The sequence below is a fragment of the Coffea eugenioides genome, chromosome 11 (genome assembly GCF_003713205.1).
Source record: "Coffea eugenioides isolate CCC68of chromosome 11, Ceug_1.0, whole genome shotgun sequence".
NCBI classification, from domain to species: domain Eukaryota; kingdom Viridiplantae; phylum Streptophyta; class Magnoliopsida; order Gentianales; family Rubiaceae; genus Coffea; species Coffea eugenioides.
In genome coordinates this window covers 9,683,402-9,706,253 of record NC_040045.1, presented here as the reverse complement: position 1 = coordinate 9,706,253, position 22,852 = coordinate 9,683,402, and the positions used below count along the sequence as shown (strand labels likewise).

Below are 22,852 nucleotides of genomic sequence, written 5' to 3'. Positions count from 1 at the left end.
GGGTTTATTTACTTTTTTCATTCAAAAACAAAAAATCATTTTTGGGTGATTTGGTACACCCTAACTCTATACCAAGTGGCGACTCCATTTTCATTAAAAAACCCTTTTTTGAACTTTGTTTGGCCAAATCGTCGCATTCTTAAGTCCCATGGCCTTTTACTTTTCATTTCGCACACGTTCACATGTATATCATACACACTACTCACTCTCACACACACTCACACACTACACAACTTCATCAAAAAGTGGGGCGCGACAGATGGGCAATGGTTCATCATACAATTGTGCAGTCCTACTAGGATAGCTTTTTATTCTGATGATAGTTTTGAAAGTTTTTCTAGCGTTCCTTTGTGACAGAATTTCCTTCTTACATTACCTCCATGTACAGTGCAAAATAACTATTGCATCGCTCTTAGAAAACGCTGTGTTGTTTGTAGAATTTAAACCAAAATCTAAGGATCTAACTTTCATTTCCTTTTTATCACAAAAGATTAGAGACATGATTTAGTTTCGAGCAAATTATCCGGTTGGTCATTAAACTTTTGCAATCGTCGAATTTTGGTTACTCAACTATTAAAAGTCTGGTTTTGGCCACTAAAGTGCATAAAAGCGAGATGCGAGGCCATTCTGTTAGATTTAGCCGTTAACTTCATCGATGTGTCTGTCTGCGCGATTTCCAATACAAAAGGCAGGGACAATTTAGGACCTGAGAGTAGCATTCACGCTACTCTCCTCACTACCCCAGCTAGTCCGCTCCCACTACCACTACTCCCCTTCTTCCTCCACCCCCTTCTCCTACACAGAGTGGAGATCCGCCAGAGCCACCTACTACGCCGCCGCGGAACCGGGAGACCCGGTTGGTGGGGCTTGTGGTTATGGGGACCTGGAGAAAACGGGATACGGGAAAGCCACAGCTGCACTCAGTACAGTCCTGTTTGAAGGGTCAGATCTGTGGAGCTTGCTTTCAAGTTAGGTGTGTTGAGTACCTGAGATGGTGTATTCCTGGGACTTCCATTATTGTTACTGCGACTAACTTTTGTGCTCCGAATTATGGGTTTGAAGCTGATGGTGGAGGCCATTGTAATTTCCCTACATTTTGTACTTCCCATTGAAGCTTTTGAGAAAATTGCCATTTGGAAAGCTTCCAATATGCCCATTCAGTATCGCAGGTATTGAGTTTGTGTGCTTATTCTTTAGCTGAATTCTCCTTTTCTTTCCTGCTATTTTTTTTTTCTTTGAGCTAGAGTTACTTGTGTAATGGTATATTTGTAGCTGCATCTATTTTTCAGGCCTATTCTGTAAACAATTTTTTTTTAATTTTATAAATAGTTGGTAAAGTAATCTTTATTAGCTTTATACAACAAGAAGAAGAAGGACTATTTTCAACTTCTTAAATTGACCCTATTTTTTGTATTGGAAATTGTGAAGTTAACGGCTAAATCTAACAGAATGACCTCGCGTCTCGCTTTTATACATTTGAGTGACAAAAACCAGACTTTTAATAGTTGAGTGACCAAAACTCGACGATCGCAAAAGTTTAGTGGCCAACCGGATAATTTGCTCTTTAGTTTCAGATGTGTAAAATATTCTAAAAAATATCGAAAGCTGATGCAAATTTGTAGTGGAAACTTTATATCTTGATGGAGAAACCAATCGAATTCTAGATTACCAAAATATTACTTTACAAGTCTTAACTATATAACTTTAATAACAACGTAGAAAACTCTACCTTACCTTTTAATGATCGAAACATAGAACTTAAAACATACCAGAAAATTTGGAACTCAAAAAGCAATAAATTGGCAATTACGAACAATATGGATTAGGTATTTTTGAGGGTGACTTTGAAAAATTATATTGTAGCATTATATATAAAAAATTTCTATTGTAATTGGGTCATATGGATTAGACATTTCTAGAATGTATTTTAAGGTATTTTTAAAATTTAAAATTTTATTGGATATTTTTAAAAAATTTTATCACAACCACCCCACCAACCCCCTCACCACCACTTGCCACTGTCACTACCTCTCCCCCATTCCCCTCTCCTCCTCTCTCCTCGCTCATTCGATTCTTCTCCCTCACTCCTTTTCCCTCCTTTCTCCTTCCCTCCACCCCCTTCCCACCCCACTTCTCTCACAAACTCCATCCCCTTCCTTTGCCTTTCTTTGATCACAATCACAATCACTAGATCTAGTCACAATCTAGATCGTCACCTGCAACCAGATGAGGAGAAAGGGAGGGATGGGGTTTGCAGGGGAGGGGAGGAGAGGGAAAGAAGGAGGAGGAGGAAGAAAAGCAAGGAGAGAGGAGGAGAGAGGGAGTAGGGGGTGGTGGCAGTGATAGATGCTGGTGTGTGGTGGGTGTTGGGTGGAAGAAGAAAGAGAATGTTAGAGTTTATTTATTTAAAAAAAATGTTAGTTTTATTAGAGATTGTGCATATTTTTTTTGTTAGAGTTGTTTTTAGAGTGTGTTATTATAAATTTGAATATGAAAAACTTATATTTTGAAAACTCCTTAATCCAAATGGATTGAGTTATAACATTGCTTGTATAAAAAGGAAAACGAATGATAAAGAGGGATAATGTTGACCATGTTGCCTTAACGTAGATTAGTTTCTCTTTAATTAGGTGCACCCAAAATTCATTTTTACATTTTAAACAGCTTTTTGGACTCTATATTTTGTGATACAAATATGTAGGGATGTAATCGAGCCAAGTCAAGCTCGAGTATTGATATACTCGAGCTCGACTTGACTCATATATACCTAGGCTCGAGCTCGACTCGAGCTCGACCGAGTACAAAAAATCGATACTCGAAATTTGACTCGAGGAAGTCGCTTTAAACTCGAGACTCGACTCGATAAGGCTTCACCTTTAGTCAAGCCTTATCAAGTCAAGTCTAATCAAGCTTTTTGACACACTTTCGTCTTTTCTTCCCTTTTTTAGACATTTTTTCTTTTTAGATCTTTTTACAATTATGTTATTACTTTTTTGCCATTATGAAATTTTATTATAAAGAAGAGTTTATTGTAAATTCCGTAAAACTTATACCCATAATGGTCATTTTATAATTATAATACATATATATTATTTAAATTATAAATATATTATTTAAATACCCCTGGCTCGACAAGTCTCGAGTCTCAAAATATTGGCTCGAAACTCGACTCGAATGACAATCGAGTAGCTCGAAACTCGGCTCGAACTCGGTCAACCCGAGTTCAAGTTAAGCCGTTGACTGAGCTACTCGCGAGCTACTCGATTATGACTCGACTCGCGTACATCCCTACAAATATGCAAGGAGAAATGTCTTTTTTTTAAGAAGATTCTAAACCTTATAAGGAGAAAATGAAAAATGAAAGAGAATGGCAGTCAAATTAGATATTTCATAATCATGACTAATGTCCCAGCCAGCTAAATTGAGTCTTGAGGACAAAAGGAGAAATATTTCAACGGACAACGACTTCCCATCACACGGGTTCACCCAAAGGGGATTCAAATCTGAAAAGAATTTAGTCATGCCAGACAAAAAGAAATTTGAATTAAAAGGTCTGTAGATTAGTGCTACATTTGTCACAAAAAGGCCTAGCTAAGCCACGTTTAGAATGAGCATCTGCTGCATAACTACACTTTATTGACAAATGTACTAAGAAACGATTTGAGTACCCTCCAATCAATATTTAGGTTCTGTTTGAATTAGTTGTTTTTAGGAGTATTTTTGAAAAACTTTGCTGTAGCAGAGTTTTTGGAGTATATTTTGAAATATTTTTAGAAAATATTTTGGAATATTTAAGAGTAGAAGAGTTTCTAGAATATATTTTGAGATATTTTTTAAAATTTTAAAAAAATTTAAACTAATTTTTAAATTACCTTTTAGAGTACTTTTTAAAAATTTTATTGTATTTAAAAAACTAGTTTTTGAAAAACACTCCAAAAACAGATATCTATCTATCTATCTCTATCTATTTCTATTTATAAAACGCTACACATGTAAAAAGATGACAAGAAACTATTGAAAATATGCTTCAATTAGCCAATATGAAATATAGGCATTTCCTAGTTGTCTGTCCATTAGCCAATGTTATGCCTTGGTTGCACAAAGCTATCAAGTAGTTATCAGTAAGCGGCCGGCAAGATTATTCTTAATTGTTGTATGATGAGCTGTTAAAATCTTTATTTGTCTGTACTGTTAGTATTAGTTTTGAGTGTTCACGTAACAAATTAATCTACACAAATCTTATAAATCACAAGTCACTTTCACCAAATTTTGTACGGGGACTTTGTGGCCACATCCAAAATAGAATACTAATTTTAAGTTTTAACAGCAGCACCTATTAAACTATAGTGTTTGTTTCTAGGGGAATGCAAGTAACTTAGTGAAGCTAACAAGTATAGAATCCAACATTGGTGGAATGAATCAACTTCTACTGCAGCTTTCTAACTTTAGAATAGGTCAATTTAGTTGAAGAAGCTAAGTTGCCAGTTGGTTGTTAGAATTGTTTCATGTTTTTAGTTTTTAGTAGTTTGACTAGTTTTAATTGGTTAGAATTTCTAGTATTTTGTTGATATTGTTTAAGAGACATTTGTGTTAAATTTAGTTGAATAGTTCATTAAATTGTAAAAAAAAAAAAAGTTTCTGTAGTAAATCAATCTCCCTAGAGTTCTCTTGTCAACCTAGAATATTCTAAACTAAATTTTAATCTTAGACTTATCGTTACCACGACTATCGTTAATAGCTATTACCATTTTTTTTAAAAAAAATAATTCAGCATGACAGGAGTGAGATTTAACAATCGGAGAGGAGGCAAGAGGGATTTGAATCTAGGACCTCCAATTCCTAAAGCTAATAGCTATTACTTTTATTGTTAACAAGAATACTCGATAGTTTCTTCACAATATAAATATGTCCCATAGTTAATAAAATAAGGAACTGGTATAATATAAAATATTATAATACTCATATTATATAGATTTTAGTTTCAAAATTACAATTAAGAGTTCAGTATAAAAATACATGTTCAATAAAATCATGCATATAAATTCATACGTAAATAGTATGACCGTGTTTGAAAATTACGGAAGTAAAATTATGGATAAATTTACTATAGTTTTCACAAACTATGCTACATTTGTACCAATTTTAATCTTCTTTTTGTATATGAGACGTTAAATTTATTTAAAATTTTATCACCTTATTACTTAAACATGTATAAATATGCAATTATTGTGTCACTCTTATATTGTACATAGCTCAGAAGTATGTCATTATCTTTATTCAAAATTTAAGAATTTTTCAAAATTTGAACTATAATTCGTGAAGTATAATATGTTAAAAGTTTATTACGTGTTTTATACAGTTAATTAAAAAGTACGAACATTTTCAAAGTATTTTTGAAATGTATGAAGTAAGAAATTTTTTTGAATAATAAATACAACATGTACCATGCGAGCATTATACAACGTGTACCATTCGAGTATTTACTATCATATGCTTCATTTTGTTTTTTTTTTTTTTGGGTTGCGTTCCTTTTTTTCTGGGCTCCAAATTGGCCTCTAAAGCCCCACAAAGTACAAACCCCAAAATGGACACCCTGCTGAACACGATATTTGACCCAAGACTATTTATCAAATTAAACTGTGGAGTCGGCATGCACTTCATCTGTAATAGGAAATGCCTTATTCATGTCTCCTGGATTATTATCATTAAGTATTAATGGGTCTGTATCTAGCTTGTAGCCGAAAAGAAATGTCTAAATTTTGGGTAGACTCAGTTTTTAAAATTCAATGATTCAGGTTGTATCACACTCTTCACTAAATAATATGGTATAATCTGAATCATTGGATCTTTAAAAACGGATCGATCCAAGTGTGAACTGAAAGAAAATAGTGCCTAGTAAAGACAGCTTGATGCATTAATTATCAAACAATACCATACCATCCTAATAGTATTATGGAATAGCATACCTTATTAAACACAATTGTAAAAACTTTTGAATTTATAAAACATAAAGTACAATCTAGTCAACAATCACTTTGCTACTGTATTTGGCTTTCTTAAATTCATATGGGTATGTAGTGCATCCGTCTGGTCCAATAGTAGTTCAATCTCTGTCGGTTCTCCAATGGATTCAATTTGACATCCTCACTAGAATAAGCTAGAATCGGAGTAGGGTAGACAGGCGATGATTGATAACAAAAAAAAGTACAATATAGTCAACAATTACATTTTTCAAGCAGATTTTTGTAATTGTGAGAAAGATACCGAAAATGGTAGCCATAAGCCAATGTACGGTAAAACAAACCAAAATCATGACTAACCAAAAGCTGCATAAAATTAGAATTTTTAGTGATACCAATAATAACTAAACTGCTTTACAAAAATTTTCATGAAGAGCAAGTAATTAAAAATTTTAGCAACTAAAAACTTGGAGGTAATTTGGTCAATTTACAAAACCATGTGCATTGCACATGCTAAATTTAGTCCGAAACTGGGCTCTCTGATGTAATTGTACCTGACTAGAAAAATTATAATAGCATAGAGGTGAATTGATTCAATTAAATATTCAGGAGGACAATGTGAGGAAGACGCGAATTTCAAAGCCAGTTTATTGTAATTAATCCCATTTATAATGCATGAAATTGTAGTGCGTAACGAAATACTTTTCTCCAAAATTTGCTAGTTACAACTTACAACTAGGGATGTAAGCGAGTCGAGTCATAATCGAGTAGCCGAGTCTCGAGCTACTCGATTGTCATTCGAGTCGAGTTTCGAGCCAATATTTTGAGGCTCGAGACTTGTCGAGCTACTCGTCGAGCCAGGGGTATTTAAATTATATATTTATAATTTAAATAATATATATGTATTATAATTATAAAATGACCATTATGGGTATAAGTTTTACGGAATTTATAATAAACTCTTCTTTATAATAAAATTTCATAATGGCAAAAAAGTAATAACATAATTGTAAAAAGACCTAAAAAGAAAAAAATGTCTAAAAAAGGGAAGATTGGTCGAGTCGAGTCAAAAAACCTGATTAGGCTCGACTTGATAAGGCTTGACTAAAGGTCGAGTCTTATCGAGTCGAGTCTCGAGTTTAAAGTGAGTTCCTCAAGTCAAGTTTCGAGTATCAATTTTTTGTACTCGGTCGAACTCGAGTCGAACTCGAGCCTAGATATATATGAGTTGAGTCGAACTCGAGTATAGCAATACTCGAACTTGACTTGGCTCGATTACATCCCTACTTACAACAGGTAGAAAGTGCAAAAAATTTTTGAAACTTTTATTTCCCCTTAAAAATCAACATACACAATTAAACAAACTACTAAATTCTCGCCAAGGAGGTCATGGTCTTGTGGCTAAAATTCAGACTCTGAGAATTAGATGCCGTAGTTCGAATCCTACCCCCTCCCCTGTTGGAAAAGAAAAAGAAAACTACTAAGGGGATGCTTGGTTGGAGGGTATAGGAATCAAGAATTGGATTGAACCCCAAAATTGTTGCTTGGCTAATGGGTATAGGTTTTGAAATCTTGGAATGATTCATGAAAAATCAGCCACTCTCAATACCCAAGTAGATTGGAGGGTTTTGATGAATCCCACATTTGATTCCAAAATCTTAAAAAAAATTTATTTTTGGGATTTTTTAAAAATATATACTGGCTCTGTTTCTATATATTAATATTTATTTATTTATATATATAATATTTTTTATTTTTATTTTATTTTATAATATGTATATTAACACATATTTATATTTATATTAATATATATTAATATACATATTATAAAAAAATTGAAATATATATTTATATATTTATATAAATGTATTTATAAATATATATATTTAAATATTTATTTATAAATATTTATATTTATATTTATTTATTTATTTCAATTGATATAATATATCTAATATGCATATTAATATTAATATACATAATTGAAATATACATATTAATATTAATATAATTTATATATAATAAAATATAAATATTAATTGAAATAAATATATTTATATATTTATATAAATATATATAAACAAATATATTTATATATTTATATAAATATAAATATAAATAAATTTATAAATATATAAATATATTTTAAACAAAAAAATTTATATATAAATATATATTATTTATTTCAATTGATATAATATATATAATATACATAATTGAAATATACATATTAATATTACTATAATTTATATATATAATATACATAATTGAAATATACATATTAATATACATATTATAAAACAAAATTGAAATAAATATATTTATAAATTTATATAAATAAATATATTTATAAATATATTTTAAATAGAAATTTAATATTTGTATATGAATATATATATATGGTGGATGGGTATGTGGGATAAGCATTCGAACGAGGAAGAAGAAAGATATGAAAAGAAAAAAGAAATTAAAGGTAAAAAATTGATTATTAAATTTGATACCCATTCCTTACAAATATTTACCAAGCACCCCCATTTGTAATCATACCTTTGTCCAAAACTCATACTAAGTTTTTTTGTATGATTCCAATTACAATTCCAATTCCTAAGCTTGAACCAAGCGCCCCCTAAGTTCTCCTCATTTTCCATACTAATCCATGTATCCAAACAATTGAAAGTTCTCTTGGCATGTAAGTGAAAAGCAACAAGTAATTTTGACTCTTCTTTGCTCCAAGCTTTAATTTTTTAAAGCTCCACTTTCTTCGCACCAAGCTTTTAATTTTTTAAAGCTTCCCTTTCTGCTAATGATCGATGCCGGCAATTATTCCAATGTGTAATTCTTGCCAATTGTGTTTCTCAATTAGTGAGCTTATATACATCAAAGACCAAGTTCCTCTCACTATTAAAGCCATCTTGTTTCATGAACAACTACGTATTATCCAATAACTTTGGCCTTGTCAGCTCTGAAGTTAACTAAAATGTCTCTTGTGATTTTCAGCTTTTTGGCCATGGAGAATCTCTACTGCTGCCTCGTCACCATCTTATCGTGTTCTTTGCTTCTCATCTCCAAAAACTTGCTATTCAACCATGTCAAGAACAAGAAGTTACCGCCAAGTCCACTTGCTCTGTCAATAATTGGCCATCTTTACCTTATCAAGAACTCACTCTTCCAAGACTTAACTCATTATCAGCTAAATATGGTCCAATATTCTTTCTCGAATTCGGTTGGCGTTCCTTTGTTGTTGTGTCATCTCCAGCTGCCATTGAAGAGTGCTTCACCAAGAATGATATTACGCTTGCAAACCGTCCTCGGACCATGGCTGGAGATAGATTTACCTATAACTACACAGGCCTTGGGGTGGCCCCTTATGGCGACTTGTGAAGGGTTCTTCGTCGCCTCTTTGTCGTTGAATCTCTCTCTTTCAACAGCCTCCAGAGGACTTCAGTTATCAGGGAAGAGGAATGTCAGATGATTCTCAGGTCAATCTACAGAGTTTCAAAGAATGAAAGCCAAGTAAGAGTTGATTTGAGCCATTGGATTTCTGTTTTACACTCAATGTTATCATGAGGATGCTTGTTGGAAGATGCTCCATCAGAGAGGAGGATGCTGGAGAGGAGTTGGGCATGCAAATAATTGAAGAATTCAGAGAAATGTTTGGTTCAAGCATTTCAATGAATTTGTGTGACTTCTCCCCTGTGTTAAGGTGGCTTGGCTACAAAGGGTTAGAAAAGGAAATGATCTCTTTGCAGAAGAAGAGAGATAATTTCGGTCTGGGTTTCATAGATGAATTTCGATGTTCAAATACTCTGCTGGACAGGGAGAAGAAGGCACTGATTGCAAATCTGCTTTCTCGTAAGGAAAAAGAAACTGATTTTTTATCAGATGACGCCATAAAGAGTTTTGCATTTGTAAGTGCAATATGCCTCATGTTTTCCTTACTTCATGAGCTTTTTCCAATTTCAGTACGTAGCTAAGGCAGTGAAATTTGGAATGGCAGAATATACTTTATTTTTCCCTTTTCCTCTATTTATGCATTTACACTTGTGATGAACTTATTATTCTGCAGACCTTGTTTCACTTTCTCAATTGCTCTCTTCAGCAACATAAAGTTAATATGGTTATTAGTTAAACACATCAGGCTACACTCTACAGTGAGGCATCAGTGAGAGCTCTACATGAACCTTTAGCCATTGATTCTTTGCCTGTGGGATTTAAATGCCAAAACTTGGACTCTGATACTAAGATAAGATTAGCAATCAAGGTCACAATCTGATACTTTGTCCTTAGTTTTGTTAATTGTGATGCTAGCAGGTAAGATTTGAGTATGAGGTTTTAATTAGCAAATTCCTGAAAACAACCCCCCTTAATTTCACCAAAACAATCTTCTCATATGATAAGAGCTTCGGCCTTGATGCATTTGAGCTCATTGGTTGTCATCACCCTTTCCCTTGCTTGTACTCATTAAAGCATTTTCAGAAGGATGATCTTGTTGGCGTTGGAGAAAGTATTTAAAAGCTACCTTTCTGGGATTCTTTCCTACCCTAATCTAAGCATTTTACTTTGTCTAACATATGCAATCCTTGATCCAGATAATGTTTACAGCAGGAAGAGAAACGTCCACGCTGACCATCGAATGGGCTATGCTGCTTTTGCTAAATAACCCTAAGGCACTGCAGAAACTCAGGACTGAGATTGACATCAACCTAGGACATGGAAGACTGTTGAGAGAATCCGATATCCCAAAGCTTCCTTATCTTCGTTGTGTTGTCAATGAGACAATGAGACTGTACGGTTCGAAGACTCGGCCGAGTCGTCACCGTCTCGGCCTAGTCCGAGACAAGACCGCGACGAAACGATACCGAGATACGTGACTCGTCGAGACGTCACTGTGAAGGGTTGAAACGGCCGAATCTCACCGAGTTACTCCGAGTCATCCCGAGTCAATTCGAATTTTTATTATTTTTACAAATTTTTTAATTATTTTTGTTTATCATATTTTTTTACAATTTTTAGAATATTAAATATTTCAAAAATTCGCATCTCGCCGAGACCGCAACCGATATGCCGAGACCGATGTGAAACGGTCCAGGCCGCGACCGCGACTTTGAACCATGACTGTACCCCGCAGCACCACTTCTGCTACCTCATTATGCATCTGAAGATTGCAAGGTAGGGATGTATGACATTCCGAAAGGTACAATTGTTTTAGCTAATGCCTGGGCCGTGCATCGGGATCCAAAACTCTGGGAGGAGCCTGAGAAATTCATGCCAGAAAGATTCGAAGCGAAGAAATTGATGGACAAAGAAGAGTTCAATTCCAGGTTCTTGCCATTTGGGATGGGCAGGAGAGCTTGTCCAGGAGCCAATCTAGGCATTCGGACTGTTTCATTGGCAATCGGTACATTCATCCAATGTTTTGATTGGGATAAAGTCGAACAGGATGGTGACTTGGACATTAACTTTAGTGATAGAATCACCCTGCAGAAGGCTAAACATTTGGAGGCCGTATGCGTTCCACGCCAAGAATCAATTCTGCTTCTCTCTCAACTTTGAAAGCCAACAACTAGAAGCTGTGAGTTTTGGTGGTACAAAGCTATCAAGTTGTTATCACCGAGTGGCCTGCAAGACAATTCTTAATTATTGTACGAGTAGTTAAAACCTTTATTTGTGTTTACAATAAATCTCTATCTGTGCTTAAAATTAGTATTAGTTATGTGTTTACATTTACAATCTCCTCCTTTGTCATCCACTTCAGGCTAATGTTGCTGTCGCTTTGGCCATTGTTATTTGCCTATATCAGATAGATAAAGTGTGAAACTTATATAGCTACATCACTTGCCTTAGCTTCTCAAGCATGGCCTTGGATTCGGTGGTCCTCTGCTGCACATTAATCATGATTACTAGTTCCATACTCATCATCCGGCAATGTTCTGAGCAGAATAAAGATAAAATGCCACCTCGCCAGCCCACCGGCTGTACCAATCTTAGGCCATCCCCGCCCCTTGAAACCTCCATTTCACCGTGCCCTCCAAAATCTATGTAACGACCAAATTCGACCTTGTGAATAAGGAGTGAACTGGCCATTTGTCAGGTTTTCGCATTAGGTCTAAAACTAGAACCTTTAAACTTACACTTTGAAAATATTAAATTTTCCACTAAAATCGAAATTAGGAGTACATGCCAAAAAACAAATATACGATTGCTAGCGGATATAATTCAAAATCTCACTATAAGTACAATATGTTAATATTCCTTGTCGGTTAACTATAATTTCTAATAACACCTTTGAAGCCCTCACAGACCAAATTGTTTTAATCGAGCTCGGTCATCCTATATATCTGAAATTATTTTTCGATCAACAAAAATAAAATATGCGAGCTAATGAGCCCAGTGAGAATCGTGTATCCATATTAGTAGAAATAGTATTTTTAATTAATAAATAAGTCTTTTCTATCATACAAAATATGTACAAATACTAGAAGTCTTTTCTATTATACAAAATATGTACAAATAAGTCTTTTCTGTTATACAAAATATGTACAAATATTTAGAAGAAGCTTCAGAAAAATTTTCAAACTTAAACGAATAAGAAAGTTCGATAATATCCAAGTTTAACTAGATAAACAAAGGCAAAAAAAAAAAAACTGTTACTATTGTTGACAAAGTATTATCTGTAACATCCCGAATATTAGGAGGTTGTTTGTGAAGAAAATATTAAAGTGTATTTCTTTGGGTTGATTTAAAACCTTATTTTGGTTTAAAAGACTAGAAACCCTAATATTGTAGCCAAAAACCCTAGTTTACTTGTGACTAACCGGTTTTCCTAAATGTCTCATATTTTAATTGAAACCCTAATTTTAATTACTGGAATTGGAAAATTCCTCACGTTTTCTTAAAAATTTCTTTTTATTTGAAGATTATCATTTATTAAAGCCCTACTATCCAATTATTCCATGATAAGTGTAAATAAACCTAGAAAATAAGGTTTTACGCTTCGGTTTCAAGTTTGGAGCAAAATTAGGGTTTTCGCGATTTTTCGCCGGATGAATTTTCGGTACAGAGTAAGGATTAAATTTGGAGATTAAAAGTGACTTTTGAGTGAGAAATAATATGTGATTAGTAGCAATGGTATAAAGTTAGTGAATGGGAAGTAAAAACCCTAGTACGTGAGTTTTAAGAAAAACGGCGCCAACCGGCGGGTCCCGTGCACTACCGTTTGAACGCACCACTTGACCACCACTTTCTTACTGTATAAGCTCATTACTAATTGAGCAAAATATCTTCCCCCTCATGATGATAGCTTGACCGAATGTGTGGCTCAAAGGCAAGGCAAGAGAAAGAAAATTTTGTGGTCAAGATTAGTCCAAGTGTTGGCCAAGATTTGTGGACACCATTAGTCCTAATTCTCTTACTCTCTTATAAGACAAGTTAAGCCCCATTTTTCCTTCATTTCTGCTGCTAAGAGCCGAGAGAGGGAGAGAGGAAGAATAAGAGAGAAACCTCTTCATTTCTTCTTGGATTCATCTATAAAGCAAGAATCAAACCAAACCAAACCGATTAATCTTCTCCTTGAGTGATTAGCTAGTGTTTGGTGGTGAAATTTTGGAAAGAGAAGGCTTGGGCTACCCTTGGAGAACTCAAATCAAGGTAAGAGGATGATATCTCTCTAACTTTCTCTTTCAATCATGGTTAAAGTAAGCTTAGTAGCTTGATTGGTGGTGGATTCATGGATGCTAGCATGTGTAGAAGTTTTTCCCCAATTTAATTGATGAACTAGGGCTGTGGAATTTCTGCCCAACTTGATGTGTGATACTTGTATGTTACCATTGAGGTTTTATAAGGTGTTTTGGGAGTGATTGGAGTGAGAAATTAGGGAAAATTTCACTAGAAACTACAAATTCCAGATTTCTGGAAAATTCTTGATCACTTCTGTCCGAATTTGTATCTATGTGTTAGAGGCCGATTTGGCCTTGGGTCAAAGAAGGAAAGTTGTAGGAAATGATGTTTTATAGGTGCCTATAAAATTTCAGCTCAATCGGAGCAACGTAGAACGTGAAAAGTCCAAAATACCCCTACTGTTTTAAGAATTTCCCAGCAGTCCGTTTCTTCAGTTCAGTCCAGTTTATCACGATTTTTGATCAGGATCCATTCTGATTTAGCTCTGGGCCAAAACATAAAAGTTGTAGTGTTCTGAAGTAGCTTTAAAATACCTCAAAGAAAACCTGATTCGGACTTGTGTACACTGAGTTAGGTCCGCTACAGCATAATGCGTTTAAACAGCCGATGAATTGGTTTCTGGTTTAGTAGTCTGAGATTTTGACTAAGTTACATTAGGAAATGGACTAAGTGACCTTCATGAATGTTGTAGCTTTGTGTCTTAGCTTCGAAACGGCATAGGTTTCGCCTTAATCCGATAAGCGTAGCCTCGGACAAGTTATTTCCGCTTGTATACGTCAAATCTGTCTTGTGCCACATTGAATTTCTGCACTTGTACTTGATGCGGTTCTTGTTGTTATGATATTGTGAGCCTATGGAACGGCTCTTGACATAAATTGCTGATATGTATGTTGTTGGGCTGTTGTTGAAGAAAAATAATGAAGCCTAAATGGCTGAAAAATTAGGTAAACACAAAGGGCATGCTGCCCAAATTTACGGTCGAGGACTATATAAATACACTTGCGACTTGGGTCGAGTTGATATGAATAGTACTTGAACCATCTAGGGTACTTGAGTCTTCTTGTTCGAGGTATATAAGTAAGGACTTGGCCGAACTTGTACCCTTGAGAAATGAAATAATGATTGCTCAAAGTACGTTTTCCCTTGTACTTTCGACTCGCATGACCATTTCAAGTATAAATGTTACAAAGTTTTATCATTTAAAAAGTGAGCGAGTATCTCACGAGTATTCTCCAAGTGAATTTCAATTTCTTGATTCTTATTGAACGAAACGTCTAAGTTTCGAACTCTAGTCATGTTTCAAAGTTCTCAAATTGAGTTTTATCGCAGATTTGGACTCCGAACTCGGAGTATAACCTGAAAGTGACCAGTAGCACTATATCTTTTGGGTGAGTGCTTTCAAATACCGAATTGAACTTGATACTTGAACTTGATACGTGACCAATCTGATTACATGTTATATACGTGAATTGTAAGGGCAAGAGTGTACTTTATCGCACTTGCCCTTACGTGATATACTTGTTTATTGTTGCAATTGACTTGATATACTTGTTTATGATGCGCGCACTTCCTGGAATTCCAGAAACCCTGTGGCGAGTTACTCTAGTCGAGCCGGCAAGGGCTTGGTCGATTGGGTAACGAACCCTGGGTCTCTTGTATTGTCGAGTGGAGTGATATCTCCTCGACTAATCGGTATACTCGAGTATTACCACCCGTGTTCTTGAGGATTTTGGGCCCAGCTGGGGGTTGAACGGTGGACGGAGAGTCGTTTAAGTGGTGTTCTACTGGATTGGTTACTTACTTGAAAGTTGACGGAGTGTCAACTACTACGGGATCAAGCTTCTAGTAATGTAATGGGAATTTGGCTCCTGAGAGTCATCCGTATCCTTATACTTTGGAGTAGTTATTGTTTATTGGATTATTGTTTCTTTTGAAAAATTTTCTACATTCGCTCATTTTAAGATTTCTACTTGACGTGTTACTGTTCACATTTATGAACACTTTATGCTCGTTACTTTGCTATATCGAAAACTCGTACTTATAAATAATGGTCAATTTGCTATTTGGAACCTCACTGGGCTTTTAGCTCATTCCACTCCATTTGTTTTCCTTTCAGGGGTACGAGCGAGGTGTGAGATATGTAAAGTCTAGCATAGACTAGCTGTTTGATTTTGACTTGTACTCACGCTATTCCTCGGATGGAACATGTTGTATTTGGATTGTATTCGTTTTGATCTAGTTTGGTGTATTGAGACTTCGTACTTCGATTTCTATTAATGTAAATTATAAGCTTGAATTGGGAATGTTATTTATGGTTCATGAATGTGTGTACGTGACTCGATTGAGATAGTGAGTGAGTCCTGGCGAGAGCTGGGCAGGCGGTCCGCCGAACCCTTTGGTACGCCTTAGGGGGAGGTGGGGTCGTCACATTATCCTTATCTCCCTTGACAAATTTTTGTGCATGACTTGTTCAACGTCAACACACCAATTGCCTCGAGCCCAAAATATAACAAAATAATTTGTATTATTAAATACCTAATATGAGCAAAAATAACCACATAACATTTCCATAAAGGTATGTATGTCAAAGAAGACATAGATCCTTGACAAGAGTCCAACCTCTCCAAATTTACTTTGCGTTCACAGCCTCCCCAACATTACTTTGGATTCACATCACGAAGAGCATAAATTCCAATTGCTAAACTTGAAGCACATACAAGCATTTTATACAAAATTACTAATTATCAGATTGCAAAACTCATGTTTGCTAGGCTAAAGGAGCTTGTCCAAACAAAATCAGACATCCGCAAATCATAATGGAAGTGTGCCAAGTTTCAAGTTTGTAAATATCCCTCAACGTGCCACATGGATGTGCAATAATGTTTATGCTAAACTGAAGACAATTGTGTAATTTTTACCACGTCTCCAGATTCCCCTAATTTGCATGAAGACCTGGCATAATTTTTAATGATCTAGGTAAATATAGCTTGAACAATCAAATTGGAATAATTAAGATATTTGTATAGTTTATTCAATATAATGGCCAAGTCAAACACTGAACTCCTTTTATTTAATATTTCAAAGCTTGAGTCAAAATCGATGTCATGTGGATGAATTTCACTACATAATACATGACTGGAATTGCAAATTTAAAAAGTAGTTTATTTAAATGAAAGGGCTTTGGTTCCTATGTCATGTTTAAAACTTTTAGAATTTTCACACGTCCGCTTTTCAGTAGTCTAAAATAAACGTGATTCAAAATTGTACAAGTTCCAAAAGATACTCAAATCAGGTTTCAGGGAAAAAACTGAGGGTTAAGAAAGTTGTAAAATTGCATGTAATTTTTGTTATCATTTATCAATACATATTCATCATGCTAAACTGACTATGGCCTAGACACATCCTAAACTTGTAGGGTAACTCTGGATCCTATCAAAAGTCATAGAAATATCTCTATAGCCTTCCCCACAACAACAATTCAGTTTGTAAGGTACTGTTGGTATACCTAAAAGGTAATTCGCAATTAAAACTACTTACCGTGGCATTCTAATACGAAACCAAATTGGCTAGGTAAAGTATTTGCTAGCACCCAATATTCAGCGGTACTAATGCTCAGTTAAATGGGTATACATCAAGCTATATAGGTCAAAAAATCATAAAATTTGCACCATTAGAAACTAGACTCGAAGGCTAAAAATCTTTAAAAGACATCATTAGGTGATTCGGGCCACAAACTGGTCCAATTCGAGTCACAATTCAATGCAATTTCCAGTTCTTAACTGTGTAGGTTATTGTTTCCAGCCAACTTTGCAAATTTTCTGGTACTTACAGACAATGAACAGAGTTGGAAATTTATACCATTGAAAATATTTTCAAATCTAGTTTCAAACACAATTGACGATACTTAATTTTGACTTTCCTACAACAAGTTATGACCAATTTCCTAAAACTGTGCAGAGGTGACTCTTAGCTACGAAATTGTTTAAAACTCAAGGTGTTCTTGGTTATTGACATTAAAATTCTTCCAATTCCTTGTGTATATCCATGTTAGATGCTTGGTTAAAAGTCAGTAGTAATATGTACAAGAAATCACTCCGATTTATGGCTGTCCACTCTCATTTCCCAACTTATAGATCAAACGCATATTTTTCAAATGCAATTGATGGTACTCAATTTTGACTTTCCTACGACAAATTATCGCCAATTCCTAAAACTGTGCAGAGGTGACGGTTAGCTGCAGAATTACTTAAAACTCAAGGTATTCTTGGTTATCAACATTAAAATTGTTCCAATTCCTTGTGTATATCCATATTAGATGCTTGGTTACAAGCCAATAGCAATATGTGCAAGAAATCACTCCGATTATGGATATCCACTCTCATTTTCCAACTAATAGTTATCAAACTCATCATTTTTTGGTTCATAAAGATCACCAAATCCTATTAAGTTCTCTATTTCCTAATTCTTCAAACAAGAATAAAAGAATCAGAAAGGAGTTTGGCGGCAGGATGAGATAGACATAGGCAAATTTTGTTTTTTCTCCCTCATATTCTTGTTACAAATATAAGTTATACCCATATTTGAAAACAATTTCTAATTCAGCCACAAATTTTAGGCTTTTAAAGTTTGGGTATTTAGCAGCGAAAGAAACTGGAAACTACAGCCGGATCCGTTTGGCTAGTGACATTCCGGTGATATGTTTGGTAAAAGTTTTAAGGGCATCCCGGTGTAGTTTCATGAATAGAGCCCTGAAACTAGAGATCTTTTAATTTTATATCCTCCATTGCAAGTATCAGAAAAGTAAAGACTTTTCCCTATTAAATGGAGCCATGAAGTTAATCATTCGTCATTCTGTGATTACTGCTATTTTTTGAATGTTACGGGTGGTTATTAGTGTATTCATCTCTTCCATAGTAGGGAAGGAGATATAAGACATGTAAGGTTCCAGGGTGCCACCTATGAATGCACTTATGCCTTTTCTTCAAGGTGACTAGAGATAGTGATTCGTATCTAATGGTATAAATTCGTTTTTAGTTGGTCCTAAGGCCCTATTTTGTTGCCTATACATGTTGTTAGTTCACGTCTTTGAACATGTTCAATTTGGTTTTTGGATAGCAACTTGAAAATTCTGTTGCTTACACTATAATATAGCATTCGATTTTTTTCGCTTGGGTGAGCTCCTAATATTGAGCATTTGCCTGGGTCAGATTGGATCAGATACTTTTGAAGCTTGACAGTCTAAATGTTGCTCAATGGGATGCCTCTGGTGACAGAAGTACTAGCATGTACCACTGAGGATTGGCTGGGTTTGGATTAGAATATTAGATCATGAACACTGAGAATAATGAATGGGTATTTTGTTGTGATTCTATATGTATTCACACAGCAGGACGCTTTATTATTACCAACTTATTGGATCCTCCACCTTCTTTCACCACTCAAACATGGTTATTTCACTTGCGAATCTTGAAGCTAGGCTTTTTCAGTTTAGTTCTGCTCTCTTATATGTACACTACTCTGGTAACAAAGGAATTCTACCAGATACAATATAGGCTTATTGGTACTACTTTTTCTGTCAGTGTTATTACGAAGTGGTTTTTGATTCTGGTTGCAAGGGCACCAGTTCTCCTAATTGTGATGGAAAATCTACTTGAAAGACATGAAAATAATTCCTGTAGTTCATTAAACTAGCATGCCCATATTTGCTTGAGTTGGCTCTCTTGAAAATTGAAGTGGATCTCTTTTCAAGGAGAAGAAAATCAAATTCTCAGCAGATGTTGGAGAAAAGGAATCCGGATAAAATCTTGCATCAAGGAATGCTGAGTTCTGTAGAGTGGTGGCTGCAGGTGTCTGTAAAGTCAAAAGGTTTTTTTTTTCACTTTCTTTATGGAAATGGAATTCCACCAGATTATGAACCACATGCAAAAGAATTTTTTCAGTTTCCCTTTATTAAGAGCATGACATGATTTACCGTAACGTTAAGCATCTTGGTTCTGAGAATGGATGCTTCTCTTCTTCAGTAATTATTTCGATGAGTAAGCATACAGCCGACTGAATGAAGGACTTAATTTATGGAATCGGAGGCAGGTAGTCCCTTTGAATCCTGCTATTGCATACAATCTGTACCTATGTTGGGCTGCTGGATCATGTTCTCGAGGCCAAACTAGTCATTTGCTGAGCTTATAAATTTTTCTATTTTCCAGTGCCAATTGTTTCTCTTCTCCTTTTACCATCTGATGATATAGAAGGACTTTTTAGTGTGATAAACATAGTTATTAAACCCGCCCAGAGAGAAACCCAGTGAAATAAATGGGTTAACGAGTTACTGATTCAATCAGTGGATGAGTGGTCTAACCGATGGGTCACTAAATATACTTAAATATTATGTCTTATAATTTTTTATATGATTGAAATTATAATAAACTATGCCTTAGTAAATGTTCAATTAGTCTAATTTATTATAGAATCATTAATTCTTATAAGAATAAACAAAACTTAAATTTATTTTATGGAAATTTCATTATTTTTAACAAACTTTTGGTTTTAACTTATGGAAATAAACTAGATATTGTTATTTCATTAAAATTTGCCTCATGGAATTTGGGAAATAAATAAAATTTTATTAAAAGATTCTAAATAAATTTTGTTTTGAAGAAATAAAATAAGAATAAAAGTCTAATATATAATATAAGAAGGACCAAACAACTCACAATTGGACTGTTGGTCCAGTGGTGATTGCACTACATTCTTATACTTGAGGTCCCAAGTTCAAACCATCAATGCAATATCTTCTAAAAAATTTTCGCATAGCAACCCGAGTTTCTCACAAAATCGCCGGTTCATCGGGTTAATTGATTGAACTGTCGATTCGTCAAAAAGTCAACGGTTTTATCGTCCAAACGATCTAATTAACAACCCGATTCTATAGGGTAAATTACATTTTGTTAATGTCAAAATTACCCTTGTTTAACAATTAAAATGGTTGAAGTGATCAAAATATATAAACATAATATACATGACACTCTAACCTTACATGATTCTATATATTACCATATAACCCCGTGATAGTTGAGTATTTTATCATATAACCTTCTTATGGTTATATATATATATATATATATATATATAAAATTCCTTTATGGTTAATAAATAATTTTCAACTTTTTATAAGGGTATTTTTGATATTTTAATTGAATCTGTTATGGATTACAAATTTCGTCATTTTGACACTTTAATCCAAATCATGAGGAGGTATATATAGTTTTTGAAATTATAGGGGAGTTATGTATAAAAAATACAAAACCACAGGGGATTAAAGTGTAATTTGCCCTTCCTATACTTTTCCTTAGTGATAATCGGATGCCTGCATAACTTTGGTCCTCAGAGAAGCTTATGGGAAGAGATCTTTTTTTTTTTTTTGGTCAAAGTGATCTTTTTCTTTGCTCAACTTGTTAGTGCTTTTTATCAGCTTCAAAAGTTCTGCCTCTTTTACATCTCCTCAGGGTTCTTAAGATATGTTTCCTACTTTTGGCTGAGATTACAAAGAAAATGTCATTAGACAAATATGTGGCAAATGTGAGAACCCGTAATTTTCTTAATTGCTAGGTTTTATTTTCTTTTAATTGCACGCTTTTCCACATTTTATTTGTTCGAAAAATTGTGAAAATAATTTTTATGAGTAAAGATGGTTTTGAAATCATTTTTTCTAGTATAAGTCAGTTTATAAGATTTTAAGAGTGTATACCGGATGTGGGACCCGCTAGTGCGGAAAGTTCGGTAAAATTCGGCCAATTAGGTTAAGTTGTGTATACCGGGTTTAATTTATCAGGTGTGAAGAGATAATTAGAAGTTACCTAGATGGATTATCATTGGAGAGACAAAAGGATAGAGTTGCATTAAATAAGGGTGACAAGTGTCACCTTTGTGGTTTATTCTTGAATTTGACCATCTTACTTACCTTTACCAATTAACCAAAATTGACCAACAATTCATCATTTTCTTCATCCTTATGGCCGAACATCTTCAAGAGAAAAGAAAGGAAAAAGCTCTCAAATTTCTTGCTCCAATCTTGCTCAATCTCCTAATTCAATCGATTAAACTTGGATTTCCTCCATAAAAACCTTTAGTTTAGTGGTACTAAGATTGGTTGTGGAGTGATTTGGAAGACCTAGGTGCTAAGTTGGTTCTTTTCTTGAGTTTGCAAGGTAAGTGACTAAGACACCTTTCCTTTGATCTTAATGATGTTCAATTGGTAGCTTGTGTGAGTAAAGAGCTAGTTTTAAGTGATATTTCATGACTCTTGGTTGAGATTGGGGAATTTTTCTATTTATTCATGATTTTCTGTTTTATATGTTTTATATTGGTTGGCCATGGATGATGGTTGGAAATAGTCTAGAATGAGGCCATAGTGCGTAAATTGTAGTTAATTGCGGAAAATTTCCACTTTGTGCGGAAAATGCCAGATTAGGGTTTCAAGTATTTCCATTCTGCCTGGTACTGTTTCTCCTAGTTAGAGGTCGAATTAGCCTTGGGTTAAAACATGAAAGTTGTAGAGAATGATGTTTTATAGCTGCTTGTAAAATTTCATCCCAATCCGACCTCTGTAGTCTATGACAAGATAGAAATACCCCTGTTGCCCTGTTTCTGTCCGAAACTGATAATCAACTTCTGTAATTGGTTAGTTTGACCAGGAATACTACTGATTTGATTGTTGGTGTCTTCTGAATAATTATAGCCTTGTATCTTAGCTTTCAAATGCCTTTGTAATTACCTGAATCAGAGTTGTGTGTGCTGAGATATGCTTGAATGAATCGGGACTGCTAGTTGAATTTCACAGTGAGTTTCGAACTGGAAAATCTGGGGTTGTTTTGGTAAATTTGACCTAGTTAGGGTGAGAACTGGACTAAGTAGTCTTCATCAAAGTTATAGCCCTCTGTCTTAACTTCGAACGGTATTTGCACTTCAATCCAATAAGTGTAGTTTCGGTTAGGTCCGATATGCTAAGTAGCGGTGAATCTGCCTTTTTAGTTTCCTAGCTTAAAGCTCATTTCCGGTCATTTTCCTAGCTAAATCTTGTACTTGAATGACTTTGAGCCTATTGAACGGCTGTTGTGATGAATTTATATTGCGTATGATTTTGGGATTGATTGAGGGAAATAATGACGTCATAAGTGGCTGAAAAAATAAGTAAATACAGAGGGCATGCTGCCCAAAAT

The 22,852-nt window shown here is 34.6% G+C and overlaps 2 pseudogenes; both read left to right on the top strand.

The window, feature by feature from the left end:
• Positions 1–614: 614 nt before the first annotated feature.
• LOC113751930 lies at positions 615–1,183 on the top strand (annotated as a pseudogene).
• A 7,754-nt stretch (positions 1,184–8,937) lies between these two features.
• Positions 8,938–11,513, top strand: LOC113751929 (annotated as a pseudogene).
• The last annotated feature ends 11,339 nt before the right edge of the window (positions 11,514–22,852 follow it).